The 14,701-nt window shown below is 41.0% G+C and overlaps 1 protein-coding gene across 4 annotated transcripts in view; it reads left to right on the top strand.

Annotated features, from left to right (window-relative positions):
- Ryr3 (ryanodine receptor 3) overlaps positions 1–14,701 on the top strand; it is a 528,612-nt gene that overhangs the window by 149,567 nt on the left and 364,344 nt on the right. The window lies entirely within an intron of this gene.

The following is a 14,701-nucleotide window of genomic DNA, read 5'->3' as shown; positions in this document are numbered from 1 at the left end:
AAATCTGTGGAACATCTCAGCTGTCATTACCAGGGATGCCCTCCACATCTTCTGAAGCAGAGTCTTCCATTAGCCTGAAGCTGCCAGTTAGGCTAGGCTAGCCTCCCAAAAAACAACAAGAATCTCCCTTTTCTCCCTTCCCAGCACTGGATTGCAGGCACATCTTATTATGCTCAGCACTTTTATGTAGGTTCTGAGGACCAAACTCATTCTCATGCTTTTGAGGTAAGCACTTTACCAACTGAGCTATCTTCCCTTATGAATCAAAAAAATAAAAATAAAAAATAAAAATGAACTCTGCATCTCACCATTAGGTTATGTTTTACATATTATCTTTGTGGCTTTGCACATGAATTCCTTCTCTCATAGAACTGTGCCAACTTCTGTCTTGAACTACTGAGAGGTTTGAGTTTGAAGATTACACTAACCTGCGAACTCCACATTAAACTCCCTGTGATTTTCATTGAACCTTTTCCCTTCTCTTGTCTTGAAATAGAAATATATTGGCACAAAATGTATGAGGAGATATGATGTCACGGGAACCTTCTGGGGTTTTGCAGGTGGAGATGAGCATTGTTTTTAGTTGTTCCTGTTAGGGGCTCTGGCTTTGTATTAGTTTCAGTCATGAACTATCAGAGCGAGAATTAGTAGCGCTCTATGATAAACATCATTTTCCACCCCTGACCTGCTCTGTGGAAAAGGAAGGGATGTGCTGATGCTCATTCACCTCAGTAGTGGTCCAGGAATTTATCACCTGAAACTACACAAATAATGGCTTCCAAACTCCTGGATCATGAACATCGCATAACGAAGAGCATTGTATGTATGTGTATGTTGAGCATATAAATAACCACCTGCAGATGAACTGATTTCAGAAGCCTGCCAGAAATACATTTACTCACATATGTTACTTAACACTGTGGAATAGAATTCATGTACTTTAGAAGAAAGGCCAAATTTTCTTTCCCTACTGACATGTAGGAAAAACTGCCAAAGGAGAAGTGAGGTGGGTAGATGTTAGCTTGGCAACCTGTTGAGGTCTTACAGTTCCTGCTACTGGGAAGAAAATGTGTTGTTGTCAGAAACAGACTTTAATCTGTTACAGCTAAATGCTTTGAGACTTCAGTGTCCCTAGGTATATAGCTCTTTGTTTACTTTAGGGATAGAATGTTAATCACTGATAATAGTTCCACTTACTCTTATTTGAAGTTACCAGAAAGTCATTCACAGTTGTCAACGGAGCAGACTGAGACTAGATCAGAGACTGAATTGGTAAGTTACATGTCATAGATAGATTCCGGGGCATTCGAACACTTAATGATGATTTGCTGGTGAGTTGGTTAGTGTGAGGGTTCATTTCATGCCCAAGGCTACAGGATTCAGGGAAGAGGTAAACCCTTTCTGCACGTGTCTCTTAGGGTGTTTCTAGAAGGTCTGCATTGAGTTAGGAGATGGAGTTAGGAAGGTCCTTGTTCTGGCAGGGTAGGTGGAATCTTTCAGTGGGTATAGGGCTTAGATAGAAAACAAAACAAGACAAAACAAAAACGGCATCGGGATTACAAATCCTACCCCCTCTCCTTGAGCTGTCATCTGTCTTCTACTCTTGGGCTTCAGAGCTCCTGTCTCTTCCAACTCCAGACTCCCGGATTTAAAGTGGCAGCTTTCACTTCCTGTCACTTGTAACTGTTATATCACAAGAATTTTTGGCCTTCATAAATGCTAGCTTTATGATAAATCTGTGGTGTGTGTGTGTGTGTGTGTGTGTGTGTGTGTGTGTGTGTGTGTGTGTGTGTGTGTGTGTGTGTGTGTATCTCCTATTGGTTTGATGCTTCCAACAACTCCAACACAGCAAGGTTTCTGTTTTAAACTTCTGCCCTATGGTGAATTTGTAATTCCCTGATTCTGGCATCATCAGTGAGACTTGAGTTTTGCTTCTGATGATTCACTTCAATATGTCAGATCATCTTCCTACCTTGTTCCTGTCTTCAGGGAAGAATTTTCATGAGGTCTTAAAAGAAAGAACAATAAAAGAATCAGCCTTTATTTTAAAGGAATATTCTTAATAGGATGGGTTTTTGTTGTCTAGGGTCAAGAGTGACCTGGCACTGTGAATCCTCCTTCAAGGAAAAGAGGTCCAGTAGCTGGTCTTTCATTCAGTTTGCCTTTTACATCCAGAATTCAGTCATCATTTCCTGTGACTCCATACCTCTTCCCTAATACCTGCTGTCACGTATGTCTTGATACTTTCCTCTGTGCTCCAGTTACTGGCAGAGTTCTTAGCTATTACCTCAGCATCCTTCCCCAGACTCCCATCCATTTGGAGTGGGCTTGGGCCCAGGCATCCATATATTTCTTCTAGTGGTCCAAGTGACTCTTGTGTTCATGTAGAGTTGAGCTCAGTTGCTTTACATAGGGCTCAGATTAGTTCTTTATCCTGTAGACTCAGCAAATGAGAAAATATGATGAAAAAAATGGGTAAAAATGAGTTGTACCTCTGTCCCTTCCTTACCAAAATAAACCAAGGGTCTCCTAGAGATATAGTGCTTTCTTTTGCATCATTGTGGAAGAGAGTAAAATTTCCCAAAGTAATTTAAATACAAATATCTTCATGAATCTTATAGTGATGGCCCATGTAGTGATAACAGAATGTGAATAGCAGAAGCCAAGCCCAGGAGGTGTACTTCTCGGTGGCTGGAGTGAGCCCGTGGGAAGGACTGATTGGTAGCAAAAGCCTGTATTTGTGCAGACATGCTCACCCCTTGAGGGCCAAGATTCTAGAGAGGAGAAAGCTGAACCTGTACTCTTGTGGAGGGTGCTATGTATCTGTGGTTAAAAGGGTCCATGAAGTCATGATCATCTGCCTTGTGGTGGTGAAGTGTTAAAAGCTGTTCTGTGCTCCCAGCAGGAGGGTCACGCATGTGCCCCAGTGCTGTGTACCCACCCAAGAGTTCTGGAGTCACAAATGAAAGAAATACACATCAGATTAATTTTTAATATGTTTAACTAGCTCAATGGCTGGTCACTTCTACAACTCCCTGAAGCTAGCTGTCTCAGATTCCTGAATTAACATTTTCTAAATCTATTTTTTATCTTTGGTTCCCCAGACCCAAGTGGGTGATGGCCCCTGGGACCACTTCCCCAGATTCTTACATGTCGGCAGGCCTTTAATTCTGATCTCCCTGCCTCCCTCTCGTGGCAATTCACTGTTTTTTTCCCCTCTCGGTCCCTTGCCAGAGCAATCTAAAAGTCCCAGCTCTTGTCTCCCTGCCCAGCCATTGGCTGTGCCGCAATTCTTTATTACCAATCAAGCCAGCCGGGGGCAGGGACCCTCAGCGTCTGGAAGCATAGTTTCTGGGAGCCAAATTAAGATAAAGCATTAGAACTAATCTCCAACAGCTTGTACCATTCAGGCCTGAACTGTGGACATCTTGGCTGCAACCTTTAGATGTACTAAATATGTACTTTGATGCTACTTAATATGTACTTTGTAAACCTCCTCGGATTATTCTACAGATGTTGATAGGAAAGCCTCCTCTCAAACAAGGCTTGAGATTGAAATTATTACAGTTAAGAAATCAGTCAGGGGGCTGGAGAGATGGCTTAGGGGTTAAGAGCACTGGCTGCCCTTCCAGAGGTCCTGAGTTCAATTCCCAGCAACCACATGGTGGCTCACAAACATCTGTAATGGGATCTGATGCCCTCTTCTGGTGTGCCTAAAGAGAGTGACAGTATACTCGCATACATGAAATAAATAAATATATCTTTAAAAAAAATAATTCAGTCAGACATAACTATGCTTATGGAAAGAAAGCAATACAGGATTGCTTTTATCTTTCCTTCCCTTCCTTGCCAGGATTTGGGGAAAATTCCAGTCTTTTACAGAAGAAACAAAGCATTATGCTTAATAAAATTGAGTAGTCATATCTTTTATGCTTTTAGTTTTATTGAATTTTTATTAGATTTGGATTTGGCTAAGAGTTCTAAGGGCTTTTAATAGTAGAACAGGTATATTTTGTGAGCCTGCTCTTAAGACAGGCTACAGAAATTTTGTGGCAAGGCTTGTGGTCAGCAGTGGAACTGTGAATGTTGTTCCATGGCATTGAAAGTTGTGTTTTCATTTGACAAGGGTTTATAAAATTGGGTTGTTTATATGTCATTTAAGAACGCAAAACTGCCCACTCAACAAAACTCTTTTGACTGCAGCACTGCCCCAACCCTACTGCACAGTAAGGGAAGAGATTTAAAAAAATTATCACTAAGTATGTGAAAATTATCAATTATATAAGAACTTGAAACATATTCTCAAAGAAGGAGCCTTGGTATGGTGCAAGAAACTTGGATCCTCCAGTCACAAAGAACTGAATTTAAATAGCCCTTTAGTGGCTTTGAAACATTTTTTATTCTTTGAGTCAAACTGTGCACAGCATGTATTAGGCAATCAATGGATACTCAATAAAAATAATGAAGGAATAAAAGCAATAAATAGGCATCCAAATTCAAGGCAGTCGCTTAACATACACCAGCTCAGGGCCAAGTACCTTTCTCTATAGAATAGGCATCAGGGTGACTATTCTGAAGGGAACTTGTTACAGCATGAAAATGATGCTTGGAAGAGACTCATTAGAAGCTGAGTTTCTTGCTGGTTCTTCCCTTCTGTATTTAACTCTTTGCTCACTGGTTGTGATACTTGACATATCTGAATACGACTGGAAGAAGTGGATAATTTTTAAAGATGCTCATCCTGGACAGGGTAATTTATGGGACTTTATGTATCATTGAATAATTAAAACAAGTCTTTTGCCTGCCAGAAATGCATTTTCCAACTTTTACCCATCTGAATGTCAGCCCATAAATTTCATTAAAATCTCCTAGTTTCATCAAGTATCCACTTTGAAAAGGCCAGCGTTCCATTGCTCTTAATTTTGTATGGAAACAATAGGATGCTTTGCTCCTGCTTTTGGGTTTTACATCTGAGAATAGACTAGTGGTACTATGGATATTATGCACACAATACTTGGAGTGCCCCGCACATTGGAGATTTTAGTTTTATTGACCCTTTATTTTTTCAAAAATAACAGAAAAGTATCAGAAAATACGCTAAAGCACCTTAAAGAGAAAGAAACAGAATCTGCATTATTTCCCAGAAATAAAACTGTACGTACAACAGCAGCACATTCTCCATAGCATGAGCACTGTCAGAAGATCTCTCAGAAAGTAGACAGGTGCTATGAAAAAAACAGTATGGCCAAGAAAAGACACTGTGCTTCACACGAGGAGCCAGCGATAGCACTAAAAGAAACCGATGAAATAGGTGGCTCTAATAGCACACAAAGTCATCTGTCCTTACACAGCCTATCGGTGTCCCTGGAGAGTGACAAGGTAGAGTCAGGATCAGATGCTTTCCTGCCTACAAAGTCACAGTGCTTACCATGAACTGCAGTGGAGACACACACTCATGGTGTGAACCCATAAACTTAAGGTGCCCTAGTCACACCTTTTAAAAGAATAAATGTTAGATCAAGAGGCTGTTTGAGAGAGTGTGTGTGTGTGTGTGTGTGTGAGTGTGGTGTGTGTGTGTGAGAGAGAGAGAATATGTGTGTGAATGTGTGGTGTGTGATGTGTGAGTGTGTGTGTGGCGTGTGTGGTGTATGTGTGTGTATGAGTGTGTGTGAGTGTGGTGTGTGTGAGTGTGGTGTGTGTGTGTGCATGCACATACACACACATACACACACGCACACCATGGCTTCATTCCATTGACCTTTGCCACCTCTGAGGTTAGACAGTCTATGTTGTCATTTGTTATGGTATTCTGGATTTCTCCTATTTAGTTTTCTCCCTGGACACTATGTCTAAAGCAGAAAGAAGCCAAAGTAGCGTGTTCAGGCAAAAAGTGTAGTCATTCATCTTGTATGTTCTGACTGAAAGGTGAGGAACTATTCTGATTTTCTATGTTGACTTCCCGATAAACTGTGGGACTAAGAGAAACCTCCATGTGTCCTGCTGAAGGAAGAGAAGCGTCAGAATAAGAGCAAGTAGGTAAGGAGAACTCCAATCAACACACCAAGCTAGCTGGGGAAAACTTAACCTTACACAAAGAACTACAAACATCTGAGTAGCGCTGGGAGCAGGAGGGGTGGTCCTCCCCAAGGCGGAGAGAGCACAAACTGCTTGTTCAGTGGCAAACAGTTATCCCTGAAAATGTACATAACAAGGAACATTAAATGGACTCAACAGATTGTAATATTACCAAGAAGGAGACTTCATAGAGCACTAAGCACTTTGAGAGAGTTTTTGAAGCACAGCTCTCACATTAGAGCAGAGAATATTGAAAATCGTGTCAGAGGGAATGGAAAGAACAGCCAATGGTGGAAGGAAGGAAGAAAGGGCATTGCCTAAGCCACATTAGCAAAGTATTAAAGAGAGAAACTGTATGGGTTTTTGTCTGTCGTCTCCTGAAATTTGCATCTTTATTGTAGGTTGCAATGGTCTAGGAGTAGTAGGGAGTCAGAGATGGGGTGTCATCCCCGACTTTGGACAGATTCTAAAACACTAAAGCAATATCAAAGGGGCACTAAAACCCACACCAAAACAGACAGAGCCATGGCAAAACTCTCCAAATGCTGCCACTGGGAGCTTTGTAGATACTGTCTCTCAGCCTCGGAGAGCAAGACACTGAACTGGTACCCTCCTCAAGTCTTTAACATTTGCGTCTTAACTTGTAAAGAGAGCTTGAGAATAGCTGAGTGTCTCATGGCTCTACTATGGGAGTAAAGAGTATCTCAGATGTTTAAAGAGAGATTTTTATTCAGCGAATGTATGCATAAGCATTTTTGTTAACATGGCCCGTTGTTCCAAAAATATATAATTCTCTCACTGGTTTCACAATGTTTGTACTTTTCTATGTAGTGCCAGGTACCAAGGTAGGCACTGCAAATTCCCTGCTGTATGAGTGGTTCTTTACCAAGTAAATAAAATGAGGAATAGTTGCAATGACTATCAGAACAAAAGAACCTTTCCATTGGTTCTTGTAAGACAACCTGTGGATGCTCTAATTCTAAAACTCCGCTTAGTTTTCACTTAAGAGACGCTGTTGGTAAAGCCCGTGGATGAATTCACACATTTCTGTGCAGTGAACTTAACAAGTAACATTAGCATCATCAGTTCTGTACAACAAAACCTGATGTTCAAGGAAACAGGGTAGGACACATCTTCCCCCAAAAGGCAATCAATGCCATGGATTTTCCTCTGCAGTGTTAGCTGCCCTGAAATGTGAATCACAAATCTGCCAGCCCTGCTTTGTCTCACACTTACTGCTCACAAGCCTCGCAGGACTGGTGATGCATAGAACTAACTATAGGGCTTCCGTCAGCCATCTTATTATCTAACTGAAATAGGGCTGCCAGTCATTTTGTTTTTCCCCAGAACATTCTTTCACAGTGACCCAAAGGCAGAAAGAGCCACAGTGCCTGCCATCAGCTCCAATTTGGCCTATGTAGCACCCATCTCGACCTTTGACCTTCAATCAAGGAGGTACAGGGAAACAGGGGAGACAGGAGAGCCAAGCTCCATCATTTTTCAGTTCAAAGTCTTTTGGGTAGATGATCACTTGGCTCTGTCAGAGAAGACCAGTGATTCTGTGAACTAAGCTGAGATTGTCCTTGCTCAGGGACAATCACTCAACACTACCACCAGCTGAATGTGACTGGAATAGCTGGTACATGTGAGCCTGAGAGCTTGAAAGGACACTGAAATGTGATGCATCCTGGATGCTCATCAGTTTTTACCTTCAATACAGATTTGAGGCTGGTAGTCACTGTTTCCAGAGCTGTAGTCATTGGACATAGAGACTTTTTTTATTGGCTTTGAGCTCTCTGGCACATGTATTCTGTCATTTATTTTAACTGTTGACTGCATTAAAGGGCTGAAATATTTCTATTTTTATCAATTCCATCACTGTGAAACTTTGAGAGCATCACTATGAACTCAGATGTATTATAAGATCAGTCTCTCGGTGGCCAAGATCCAAGTTGACATTATGTTAGGATGACTCGTTGAAAGTCTGAGTCTGTCACTTATAAGATGTGTAGCACTAGGCAAATCATTTTACCTCTCTCTTATTGACCTGATTATCAAATGCAAAGCATAGTAGCACCTACCTTGTGAAGAGGAAACTATAACCTGGTAGCACATAGTCTCCATTATAGTGATCTTTGATTTCCCCTTTTTCATTTTCTTCTTTACTACTTAGGATCAAACTGAGGGTTACTCCTGAGATACTTGTTCCTCCTCTAAAAAAAACACCTTTATTTATTCTGTGCAAATTTTAGACAGTGTATTTTGAACATAATCATGTCCCAACTTTTCCCAGATCCAGCCACTTTATATCTTATTTTTTAGCAGCCCACTGAACCTAACTTGTGTTTTCCCATAATTCCTGAATATAGTCTACTGGACTATGGTCAACTGACCATAGCTACACCATCATAGAAAGATCAACTGTCCATAGCTCCCTAGTTAGGGATAGGGATTCATTTACAACTTCCTACTTCATGCTGAAATGTTGACTGGGTTGGTTTTGCCTGGGTCTGGTTCAGGCAACACTGCTGTTGTGAGTTCATGAGTACTGCAGTCCTATCATGTCATGGAGACATTTTCTCTTGTCCTCCCATATAACCAGCTCTTACAAATTTTCTGTCCTCCTCTTACACAATAGTCCCTGGGCCTTGGCTGGTGGTGTGACATAGGTTTGTGGCTCAGCAGCACTCTACTGACACTCATTCTCCACTGCACTTGCCCCAGCCATGGATTCCTCTATTAACTACTGATTTCTCAACCGCACAAAGAATCCTCTGTTGAGTCCTGAGTGCTGCATTAATCTGTGGGTAGAGAGAGAAAATGTAGATGGCAGTTTGACGCTATGTCCATTTAGCAGAATTGTAGTGGGTTCTCCCCTGAGACCTGTGGAGAAATATACAGTACTTAAGAATTCCTGGACAGATATACAGGATGCGTTTCACATGTGAAGCAGGCCTTAAATCCAAGAAGAAAGCAATTGATTACTCCCAAAGGATCCATAGCACTATATAGCACCCACAGGCATAGCTGCTATGACGGTCATTATTGTATCTCACAGTTGGGTAAAAATGCTTAATGCCCCCCTACACTCCCCTCTGCAATCTACATAGTATCTTCCAGAACTGTGAAAGCTAGCCAAAAGGGAGGAAACTACCTGCTCAGTATCAACTTGATTTCTCTATGACCAATGTATATGGTATCTTCACGAACAGGACCTTACCTAGTGAATAATCAAGAGTAATGCTTAATAGTATTTTGAGGGTTTCTAGGATACCTCTGACCACCAACTTGATCCTCTGCTCATGAAATAAACATTTCAGTTTAAGCATGTCAATAAGCTGGTCAGTCTGCCCTTAGACTCACCAAGTAACCTAGACTAGACTTTGAAATCGAGATCTTCCTGACTCAGCCTCCCACAGTTTCATCACTTTTAAACAAAGTGTTGTTATGAAATTTAAATAACTAAGAATGAAAAGACAGCATAGTGACAGATATAGAAGATGGGAATCAATACTCTTATCAATAACAGTAACAAAGAAATGGAAGGTGGTCGCTTTTGAAATAGACCACAAAACTCCATTATCATTTTATTATGTCAACTTCTATTCTCTTTTCATTTTATTATTTTAAATCATCAATAAATCAGAGCCCTCTTCCGTGGTGATTTTTGTTATTTAGAGGAGAGTAGGAATAAAACATATTTTAATCCAATTCCTGTCTCAGTTGGTTATCATGTTGGTTTATTTTTGTTTTTGTTTTGTTTAAAAAAAGCAAACAAACATGTTGTTTTCCCAGAATAGGGAATCAGAAACAAGATTTTTACTATAATAGAGTTTATAATTAACTGAAGCTGTAAATAGAATTATCAGCATTTAATAAATTATAATTGTGTATATAACATGCTGCAGCTACCATATGTATCAAGACAGTGATATATATCCTTCAAGGATACAAAACCACTCAGAAGTCACAGTAAAGACATCATGAACTAGACGTTAGGCAGTATGTCATTATGACACCTAAGGGAACTGATTTAGAATCTTACTGTTGGTAAAACAAACAATAATGTGTCCCTTTATCACAGAGTTTTGTCAAGCCTATATGGTTTACTGAGCAAAAAATCATGGTTCCTGTTAAGCAGAGATCAGAATATTAGCATTTTCAGCATAGCTGGGACGAGGTAGGTACACAGTAGCCATCATGCATTTGTCAGTCAGTGCTCCTGTGGCAAAGAGAGGTTCTGTGGGCCTCAAAAAATCTGGCATGTGTCCAAACTTTATATAATGTATAAAAAAGAACAAATCAAGGCAACTTTAGAGTTAGAAACAGAAGAAAGGCAAAGAGAAAAAGGCAATGAGGTACACAAGAGATCTTGGGGAACTCAGAAGCCTCGATCACTAATCCTATAATCCTATACTTGTTTTGTTGTCATTGTAGAGAAAGCTACTAAGAATTTTCAGAAGCAAAACAATAGTGACAAAAAAATAGGGACCTAGCATAGTAGTAGAATACTTACCTAGCATTCCCAAAGCCTTTGGTTTGGTACCAAAAACAATGAGAATTTTTTTATATTCTAACACTGTAGTACACACTTATACTATCGGTACTAAACTAAGGAGATGGAGAAAGGAGGATCAAGGCTTTGAGGCCATTGTGGACGACACTTCAAAACCCCTACCTTTCTTGATAAAAGTAATAAAACCACTGGGAGCAAGTAGACCAGAAAGGGGATGTTAGAATAGTCTCTTCTTAGCTGTGGCCCTGCAATTGCTAGTCTTTGTTACCCATTGCTATGGGACAGAAAAGAAGGCCTCTGAGATGGAGGATAGGGACATCCAGATTTGGGTTCTAAGGAAGTCAGAAATGCCACTAACACACAGAGCAGACATTAGACAGACATGGGAACCCTTTTAGAGCCTTAGGACACTCTTGTTTGGGGAGTTGGCAAATCCAGGGATAAATTTAGGAATTGGTAAAGGTTAGAAAAATTGAGGGCCACAAAGATGAAGATATAAGACACCTAGCACATTCTGAGGAGTAAAACTGAAAGCAGTAGAAGATGGTTCCAGGCTCCACTCTGTAGACAGTCCTTGTCCTTAGGTCCTTAGGGAAAGAAGGAGGACAATGGAGATGAAAAGCATTGGAAGAAAGGCAGAACAGCTAGACTAGAGGGTAATGTGAGAACGGAGGGATTAAAACAATAACATTTTAGAGAGCCTGGGCTTGGTTTGCCTGAGGATAAGGCATTTGGAGTGAGGGAGAGATGAAGCTAAGAGCTCACATGTAGGGCTGCTGCCAGAGTTTGACTCATCTGAGAGAAAGCAGGAACATTTTTATGAGATTCTGTTTCCTGGGGTCATGAGAGTCATAGCTCTCTTAGGGACAGAGTTTGCATTGTAAAAGTCTTATTGTCTGACCCCAAAGCACTTGCTCCACTGTCCTTTTTCTTTCTTGGAAATAAGTGGTATGGTTATCTGGTACTGGTTATTCTGATAACTGTTTTGATTCCAGCCCCGCATCTAAAGAGAAAAAAAAAATCATCGTTTTGTTCCAGTGAAATCAAAGTTGAAAATACTTTACTAGGAAATCCTATAAATTAATACTGATATAATCTGAGGGTTTTTTTTTTTTCTGTAAAAAACTTCTCTTTCCCGAGGTAGAGAAAGGAACTGGATATGGGTATTTTTCTTTTTTCTTTTTTTTTTTTTTTTTTTTTGTTTTGTTTTGTTTTCTCCTAGTGAGTTTATTTTTTTTTTTTTTTATTAACTTGAGTATTTCTTATTTACATTTCGATTGTTATTCCTTTCCGGTTTCCAGGCAAACATCCCCTAATCCTCCCCCCTCCCTTCTTATCGGTGTTCCTCCCCACTCTCCCCATTGCTGCCCTCCCCCAAACAATCACGTTCACTGGGGGTTCAGTCTTAGCAGGACCTAGGGCTTCCCCTTCCACTGGTGCTCTTACTAGGATATTCATTGCTACCTATGAGGTCAGAGTCCAGGGTCAGTCCATGTATAGTCTTTAGGTAGTGGCTTAGTCCCTAGAAGCTCTAGTTGCTTGGCATTGTTGTTCATAAGGGTATTTTCTAAAGACTGACAATTTGATAAAGTTGAGCAAGACTTGAAGAGGATGAAAATGCAAAAAGAAACAAATGAACTAAATGAGAGAGGATTGGATTCTCAGAGTGAGAAAATCTATCTTCAGACTTTGGAAATGGACCATTCTCAGTTGTGGCCAGAGAAGTTCACCATAATGTCTCATTAAGACAGGGTAGAATTAGGTCCCTGTGTCACTTCAGACTCATTATGCACATAAACCTTAAAGTTACTTAGGATGACAGTTAAATAAAGTAGAAAAATCCCACATGCTGGCCTTTCACCTACAATTCCATTATTACAGCAGTAATGGATCTTGCCTCATAAAACTTTGTAAATTCAGAGAAGCCTAGAATGCTTTGTCATTGGAAGGTAGTCAATAACTGTATGTTGAATTTATGCAAATAACTTTATTGAGTTGTCTGATTGTCTTTAAAAGCCAAATAAATGATGGGAGAAGACGCTAGGATGCTGCCAGGTTGCCAAAGGAGGTTTGGAGGGTGGCAGCCACGCTCCCCCAAGTGGAAGGGATTTTGTATGTGAATAGGAAAGTAATGGTCTGGATTTGGCATTAGTGTGTGTGTGTGTGTGTGTGTGTGTGTGTGTGTGTGTGTGTGTGTGTGTGTGTGCGTGTGTGTGTGTGTGTAAAGAAGGCAAGCTTCTGGAATGCTAGCAGCAAGATGTGGGAAAATGTGCAAGCTCTGAATAAAGGGACTTCTTTATAAATATATCCTGGGATAGCACCTAGGCATTGTGAGAAAGGGGAGACAAATCAGAGGAGAGAAAAGTACAGACTACTACAGGGATTAGAGAAAGCAGAACAGGCTGGCAACTGGAGGGACTCGTGGCTTCTATTACATTAGTTAGAAAGTGACTCGTACCATTTCCCAAAATGGAGTTCAGTGTAAATTTGAGTGTCAAGCACACTCGATGGTCCCAGATGTCTGTCTGTGCAGTCTGTGGAGATAAGAGCTGCTGCACGGGACAAACGCAGGTGCGGGCAGCCATGACAGCTGCTGTCTACAGCCAGGTCAGCACTGAGCATATGGCTCTGGGCAGAATGGAGAAGAGTGAAACATAAGGCTGGGGGTCCCTACTCAACCGCATGTCACCCACACTGCCCACCCGGGTATGTGCATGCTTAGAGCTGCTGGAGACTCCCCACCTAGGCCTGCTCTTGGATGGGGCTGCTTTTCAGCAAATGGTGATTTATTCAGTCAAATGGTTATTTGGGGGTAGCATTATTTAATCCATTATTTTCTTCATAGCCTGTGTTGCAAGAATGTATGAACACGTGTGTAGGACAGAAAATTTTCAGAAGAACAATAGGCTTAAAGTAGCAGAGCAAGGTCAAACTGCACTGGTTTATACACACTGGGATAGGAAGGAATGGGGAATGGGATCTTGGAAAGAGACCTTTGAGAACCCAGATGGAAAGAGTGGATTCATCTAGTTTTACTGGTTCATGGAAAATCTGACCTATAGCCACATTCCTATTTATTTCAAGTGCCTATTTGGGAGTCGTTTATTCTATACCAGTAAAATGTATATAGATAGGAGATCTTTAGCTGCCATTTTAGTGAAAGCCTCAATTAGCACTTTCATGAAAGCATTAGGCGTTGAAAGACCATCTCCTACATTACAGACTGTTTAACTTCTGTGACCCCTGCTTCCCTATGCGAGTCACCTCTTCGTCATTTTGACAACTAAGTCCATTCCCACGCGGCCGGTGTCCTTCAGAAGGATCACACCTCTTCTGGCTTAGTCACAGTCTAGAGGGAAAAGCCACCTGGGGGAAATTTTTATTCTCTCTAGAGATTTCACTGAGCCCATATTTAAATAGCAGTGATATTCTGGAGTGTTTTTCTTTCCACTCAGTTAAAAAGAAGACCAGGAAGCCTGACTTCACTGCACAGTGTCCTGAATTGATGACACACTCAATTTGATAATCGACAGTCACATTTCAGTGATATAATATAAATAAAAGTGACACTCTTTTCTTGCCCCAAGTCTTCTCTGCATGCACCAGCAGCTTAGGACTGTAGCCTGCCACCTATCTCAGGTCACAGTCACATCTCTGTAGACATCTGGTACTAAGTGAGCTCTGCATGCACCTGCAGCTTGTGACTGTTCACATTGGAGCCCATCACCTGTCTCAGGTCACAGTCACACCTCTGTAGATATGGGCTACTAGTGAGCATGTTCACGTTCCTTGGGGGAAGAGGTTTTCGTTTTGTTTTGTTTTGTTTTTTAATTAACTTGCATATTATGGACACGGGGCAAGCAAGTTCTCTTCTGTCCAATGTGTCTTTCTAGTACCTAGTTGACATGAGGGTAGGATCAAAAGGAAAAGGTACTATTGGCAAGGTGGATGCTCTGTTCTATACTGGCTTCTAACTTTAGATCTTGCTGATATTGGAAACCCAAAGTCAAGAAATAATGGATATGAGAAAGGCCATGATTGCCAGATGGAGGAATAGGATGGGAGATAAGAGAGGAAAATATTCCAACCTGAGAGAGGGTTGTGCATGAC

Source organism: Rattus rattus, chromosome 5 (assembly GCF_011064425.1).
Source record: "Rattus rattus isolate New Zealand chromosome 5, Rrattus_CSIRO_v1, whole genome shotgun sequence".
In the NCBI taxonomy this organism is placed as follows: Eukaryota; Metazoa; Chordata; class Mammalia; order Rodentia; family Muridae; genus Rattus; species Rattus rattus.
Note: the sequence above shows the minus strand (reverse complement) of the source record. Positions and strands in the feature narration are given on the sequence as shown.